Raw genomic sequence first — 6,000 nt, 5'->3', positions numbered from 1 at the left:
ATCTATATTGAGAGACTGAACTGTATTATAAGAAACTGGCTCACGTAATTATGGAGTCTGAGAAGTCCCAAGGTCTGCAGGTGGCAAGTTGGAGACCCGGAAAAGTTGGTGGTTTGATTCCAGCCTGAGTCTGAGGGCCTGAGAAGCAGGAGAGTGAATGGCCTGAGTTCCAATTTGAGGTCAAGTCTGAAGTCAGGAGAAAACTGATGTCCTAGCTCGAAGACAGTCAGGCCTAGGGAGAACAAATTCTCCCTTATCCTGCCTTTTGTTCTATTCAGGCCTTCAACAGATGAGATGAGGCCCACCCACACTGGGAAGGACAATCTGCTTTACTGAGTCTATGGATTCAAATGCTAATCTCATCTAGAAACATCCTCACAAACATACCCAGAATAATGTTTAACCAAATACCTGGGCAACCCAGGCCTAGTCAACGTGACATGTAAAATTAACCATCACAGCTTCCTAACTGGCTGGCCTACTTCCATTCTTGTCCCTTAATCTATCCTCAACACAGCAGTGGGCTGAAAAAAAAAAAGCCACATCAGGTCATACCTCTGTTTTAATTTTTTCAATGTCTTCCCTTCTCAATAAAAGTAAAATTTAAAAACTATCATGACCACCAAGGCCTCACATGCTCTATTCCGCACTCCAGTTCCACCACCTATCACTCTTCCCTCATTTATTCGGTTCCACCCACACTGATATTACTCCAAGAAGCCAAGCATGCTCCTGCCTCAGGGCCTTTACATCTGCAGATCCCTTGGCTTGAAATGGTCTTAACCCAAATATCCACATTGTTTCCCCCCTCAATGGTGTTATCTTAGAGGCCTGTGCAATACACCTATTTTCTTCAGTTTATTATAGTATCCCTTCATCTCTCTTACTTTGCTTTACTTTTAAAATAAACTTTATTTTTTTAGAATGGTTTTAGATTTACAGAAAAATTACAAGGATAATATAGGGAGTTTCCATAACCTTCATTCCCATTTTTCCCTATTATCACCATTGTACAATTAGTATGGTACATCATCACACCTCATGAATCAGTCTTGATACTTTATTACTAACGAAAGTCCACACTTCATTCAGATTTCCTTAGTTTTTACTTAGAGGCCTGTTTCTGTCCTAGGATCCCATCCAGGACACCACATACATTTAGTTGTCAGGTTTCCTTAGGATCCTCTAGGCTGTGGCAGTTTTTCAGACTTTCCTTGTTTTGTTATGACATTCACAGCTTTGAGAAATATTGGTCAGGTATTTTGTAGGATGTCCCACTATTGGAATTTGCCTGATGTTTTTCTTATGACAAGACTGGGGTTATGGGTTTTGGGGAGGAAGATCACAGAGGTAAAGTGCCATTTTCAGCACATCATATCAGGAGCACATACTATCAATATGATTTATGACTGTTAACGTCCACCTTGATCACCTGGGTGAGGTACCGTTTTTCAGACGTCCCCATTGTAAAGCTACTCTTTTTCCGCCTTTTCCATATTGTACTTTTGGGGAGGAAGTCACTATGAGCAGCTTGTACTTAAGGAGTGGGAAGTTAGGCTTCTACTCCTTGAGGGTGGAGTATCCGCACAAGTTATTAGGAATTTTTCTGAAGGAGAGCCTATCTCGTCACCACTTACGTATCCAACCATTTCTTGCTATGGACTCATGGCGCAGGAGGTTGTTTTGGGGTTTTTTGTTTGCTTTTACTTCAGGTTGTAATCTAACACTACTTCATTCTGTTGTTCAAGTTGCTCCTACTTTGGCTTTGGGAGCTCTTTCTGTTGGCTCCTGCATTTCTTTGACATTCCCCATCAATGTAGGTCTTTTTTTCACCCCCCTTTTCGAGCACTTTCTAAGTTTTAAGCCTCAGCCTTATTTTCCAAGATACCACTAACCTCACATGATAAACACTATCTGTTCATCTTTCCTCACCGGAAGGCCGGATCCTTCAGGGCAATGTCTTGGCGGTGCTTTTGGCCACGCAGTATCCTCAGCACTTGGGTGGACGCTAGGTTAGTATCGAACGAACGAATGAATGAATGAACCGGGCTGGTGTTTAAAGCTCACTGGAAAGGGCTGAATCCGGGTGGGTTCTGGGAAGGCAGTGCTCAGCCTCGGGGGGACCCGCAGCCTCCTCGCCGGCCGCCGACAGGGTCGCGCGGCAGGTGCAGAGCCGGCCGCAGCCCCTCGCAGTCACCCCAACACTCAGAACCGTGCGGGAAACGCACCTGCACGGCCCGCAAACGTCACCAGCGCAGTGGGGGATCCCGGCGGAAAGTCCCGCGCCTTTGGGCCACGCCCCCGGCGCTGGGGGGCGCCAAGAAAGAGGGGGCTAGGAAACGGGGTGACGTGCCTCGGGCGGCGCACTTCGCGGCTCTCAGCTCCTCCGCCCAGAGCATCCGGGGGCGCCCAGCACGGGGAGGAAGCGGGAGCGGGTGCGCCGGGGTCCCAGTGGTGCGGAGCGCCCTGGCTGCCGGCGGGGAGAGGCGGGGCGGGGCGGGGCGCGCGTGGAGCCGGCGCCGCCGTCCGGGGGCGGGGCCTGGTCCCCTACAGTGGGAGCTTCCGACGCCCCGGGGGCCGGGCCGGCGCCCAGATGCGGTGGCGGCGGCGGCGGCGCAGAGTTGGGGCGGTCGCAGAGGAGCAGCTGGAGGCGCCGGGAACCCATCCGCCGGGAGTCGAGCCACAGGTTTCCGTCCCCGCCCGGCTCCCAGTGTGCCACGGGCGCCCACTGGAGAGGGCTTCTCGGTTCGCACGCCCGATCCCGTTCCTGGTTTGTGTTTCTCCCCTTGGGTCTCTTTTTCTCTGGTTCACCGCCCTTAGGAGCGAGGACGCGCCTCTCTAGGCTGTGCGCTGAGAGCTGCGGGGCGACTCGCTTGGTCTGGGACACGAGGGATGCCTTTGGGGGGATGTCGGGTCTCTTGCCGCCTCACGGCACGTCGGGGAACACGGCATTTGGGTTCCTAATACTGAGCGGAGTGATTGCTTTTTCTCCCAGTGGACAAGGGACTGCGCATTTAGGGCTTCACAGAAATGATTTCAGAGGTAACCAGTTGTAGGCTTCCCTTATACAGTGTCCACCCAAGACTACTTTTGTTTTTGAGTCGAAAGGCTGATTTTTTTTTTTTTAATTAGTGGAGGCATTATTTCGGTTTGATCATCTCTTCACTTCCTATTAGGTTGCGCTTTCTCAAAAATACCAGAATTGGGACTTCTTGACTTGAACTTGGCAGTATGACTCAGGAGCCAAGAAATACGGAGAAGTTGATACCGCCTTGAAATAGTTCCTTCCAAGCCCACATAAGACTGTTTTCTTTTTAGAAGAATGGGGACAACAGGTAGTGGCAGCGCCTAGAAGCACCACACCGTCCCGAGAGGGAATTCTAGCTAGACTCGGCTCATAGTAGCCGAGGTCTGCATTACTTCCTGTGGTTCTCACGCACTTGTTGAAGCCGTTTCTCAGCAAAGGGAGGAGTTGTTATTTCCACACGGGTATCCAAAAATGAGTCACAGCGCTTCTCTCTTCATTGTGAGACTTTGTTAATGAACTTTTGAAAAGTGAGGTTTGCTCTGGCTGTATTTAAAATAAGATTAAGATGTGAAATGCAGGCGCTGCAAAACTGGGGCTGGTGGTATAGGAAGTAACAGTTTAAAGTTTTGTTCCCAAGAGCACCTGATGGTACAGCATACCAGCTAGGGTCACTAGACTGATGTAAGATAACCATTAAAATCATGTGCTTTGCCACAGAGGCCCAAGAGAAAATTAATTTCATTCAATAACTGGTTTGTTATTACTTTCATTGGGATGGTGTTGTAGAAGTATGTCACATTACCTAGTGATTGTATGTCACTCTGAATCAAGATATTGTGGACAGTTTGTCTTTAGTAAATTAGTGCCACATGAAAAGTTGTGAAGATGGTTGATACCAGTTGGAGCTAAGAAATTAAAATGTTGAAGCTGATAGGTCTGTTGCAGCTGGTTAGCACCTCTTAGGAAGGGACACAATAGAGAAGAGTGGACAGCATCACTGTTGGAGCTGAGTTGAGTTGAATTCAGCCCAGCAGACAGTCATTGGGCACCTTCTCTGTGCCAGTCTCTTTACCGAGCTCTGGTTATACAGTTGAGAATAAGACAGGATCTTGCTGACAAGGGCCCTAAAGACTGGTGTAGAAGGCTGGCAAATCCACTGGAAAATCTAATAGAAGGAGGTGAGTGCAATGACAAATCTATGCCCACAGTAGAGCCTCTGTCCCAATATGACTGAAGTTCTTGCAGATCTGGGATTTTCAATGAAGTGCGTCAGCATTTCTGGAAGAACGATAAAGGTTTTGGGTTTAATCATCTACTTGTCTTTGTAGGCAGCCTGTTGAGCTTATTCATCAGCTTTTCATTCAATAAGTGATTAAAAAGTATATTAATTAGAAAGGCATGATTTTTAGAGATTCTGAATTGACTGTATTTCATATTATCTAATAACCATGTAAAAATAAGTCTAGCCTGTTATTATCCCTAGACAATCACAGGCACTTTTAAGTGACTGATTAATGGCATATAACGTTATAACTCCATATTGAAGCAACTTTCTGATCACTGTTTTTTATAGTTCAGATCAACCTTTTCTAACGCATTGTAGCTGTAGGACTCAAAATGAGTAAATCCACTGTTGGGACTGGAATCTGCTGAGGTGCTTTTGGACCTGATACCAGAATATATTCAATTTCTCCAATTCCATAAGATATCCAACTAGTGAGGGAAGCAGTGGTAAATTGGAGACAACTTTACCTTAATTTCCATACTTTATTTCTCTCTCAAGAGCCTCAAAATTACTTTTTCTATGAGTAAAGGTTGAGTGTGATCTTCATCATTGTACTCCCTGAACTTGGCACAGGCTTCAGTCATGATAAGTGTTAGGAAGTAAGTATTAATTAAATAATTAACTTTAATGTAAGAGGAGGAGTCATCAGCGGATGGAGGGCTAGACAACCCAGCAGACGGATCAGCCTGTTTGAGGGTGGACACCAGCTGGGGAAGGGCCTGGAGAGACAGGCTGGGCCAGGTCACGAAGGTCCATATGTCATGTAGGAGCTCTGAGTTTATCCTGTAAAGGACTTTAATCAATCGAATGATATTGTCGGATACCTGTTTTAAAAAGACAACTTAGAATCAAGAGAGAGAATAGATTGGATGAGAGTGGCACTGGCCTTAGGGAGACACAGAGGAGATTGTTGTAATATTCAAGATGAGAAATTAAAGAAGGCTTGAGTCAAGTAGTGACAGTGAGGAATGGAAAAGAGGGAAGGAACTGACAGATGTTTAGTAGGTGGAACCTGGCCACAGAACCCAGGAGTGGGCAATGAGGGAGAGGGAGGAGGTTAGGATGACTCCCACATTTCTAGTTAATGACTAAGGTAGGAACATAAGTGGAAGAGTTAGTTTCAAGGATAATGAGGAGCTCACACAGTGTTTGGCATATAGTCAGTACTCATGAAAAATTTTTGAATGAATACTAATAATAGCTAAAATTTATTGAGTGCGTATTATGTTCTAGGCACTATTCTAGGCTCATTACGTGAATCAAGTCTTTTACTCCTTATTGCAATTCTGTGAGATAGGTACTATAGTTAACTACTTTTCACTGGTGAAGGAAGTGCAGTGTTAGTAATTGTCATAGCCAGGAAATTGATCCCAAGCATCAGGCTCCAGACCTTGCTTTCTTTTAAAAATTTTTTTGATAGATTTTTATTTTATATTAGAGTTGATTTACAATTTTGTGTTAGTTTCAGGTGTACAGCAGAGTGATTCAGTTATACATATACATATATCGATTCTTTTTCAGATTCTTTTCCCATATAGGTTTTTACATAATATGGAGTAGAGTTCCCTGTGCTATACAGTAGGTCCTTGTTGATTATCTATTTTATATATAGTAGTGTGTATATGTTAATCCCAAACTCCCAATTTATCCCTCCTCCTCACCTTTCCCCTTTGCAGACCTTGCATTC

At 45.5% G+C, this 6,000-nt stretch overlaps 1 protein-coding gene across 1 annotated transcript in view; it reads left to right on the top strand.

Annotated features, from left to right (window-relative positions):
* The first annotated feature begins 2,593 nt into the window (after positions 1 to 2,593).
* STX11 (syntaxin 11) overlaps positions 2,594 to 6,000 on the top strand; it is a 40,847-nt gene continuing 37,440 nt past the window's right edge. The window contains exon 1 of the mRNA XM_007101011.3: positions 2,594 to 2,770. The gene's annotated coding sequence lies outside the window, so the exon portion shown is untranslated. The remainder of the gene's footprint in view (positions 2,771 to 6,000) is intronic.

The sequence above is a fragment of the Physeter macrocephalus genome, chromosome 10, assembly GCF_002837175.3.
Source record: "Physeter macrocephalus isolate SW-GA chromosome 10, ASM283717v5, whole genome shotgun sequence".
NCBI lineage: Eukaryota > Metazoa > Chordata > Mammalia > Artiodactyla > Physeteridae > Physeter > Physeter macrocephalus.
Note: the sequence above shows the minus strand (reverse complement) of the source record. Positions and strands in the feature narration are given on the sequence as shown.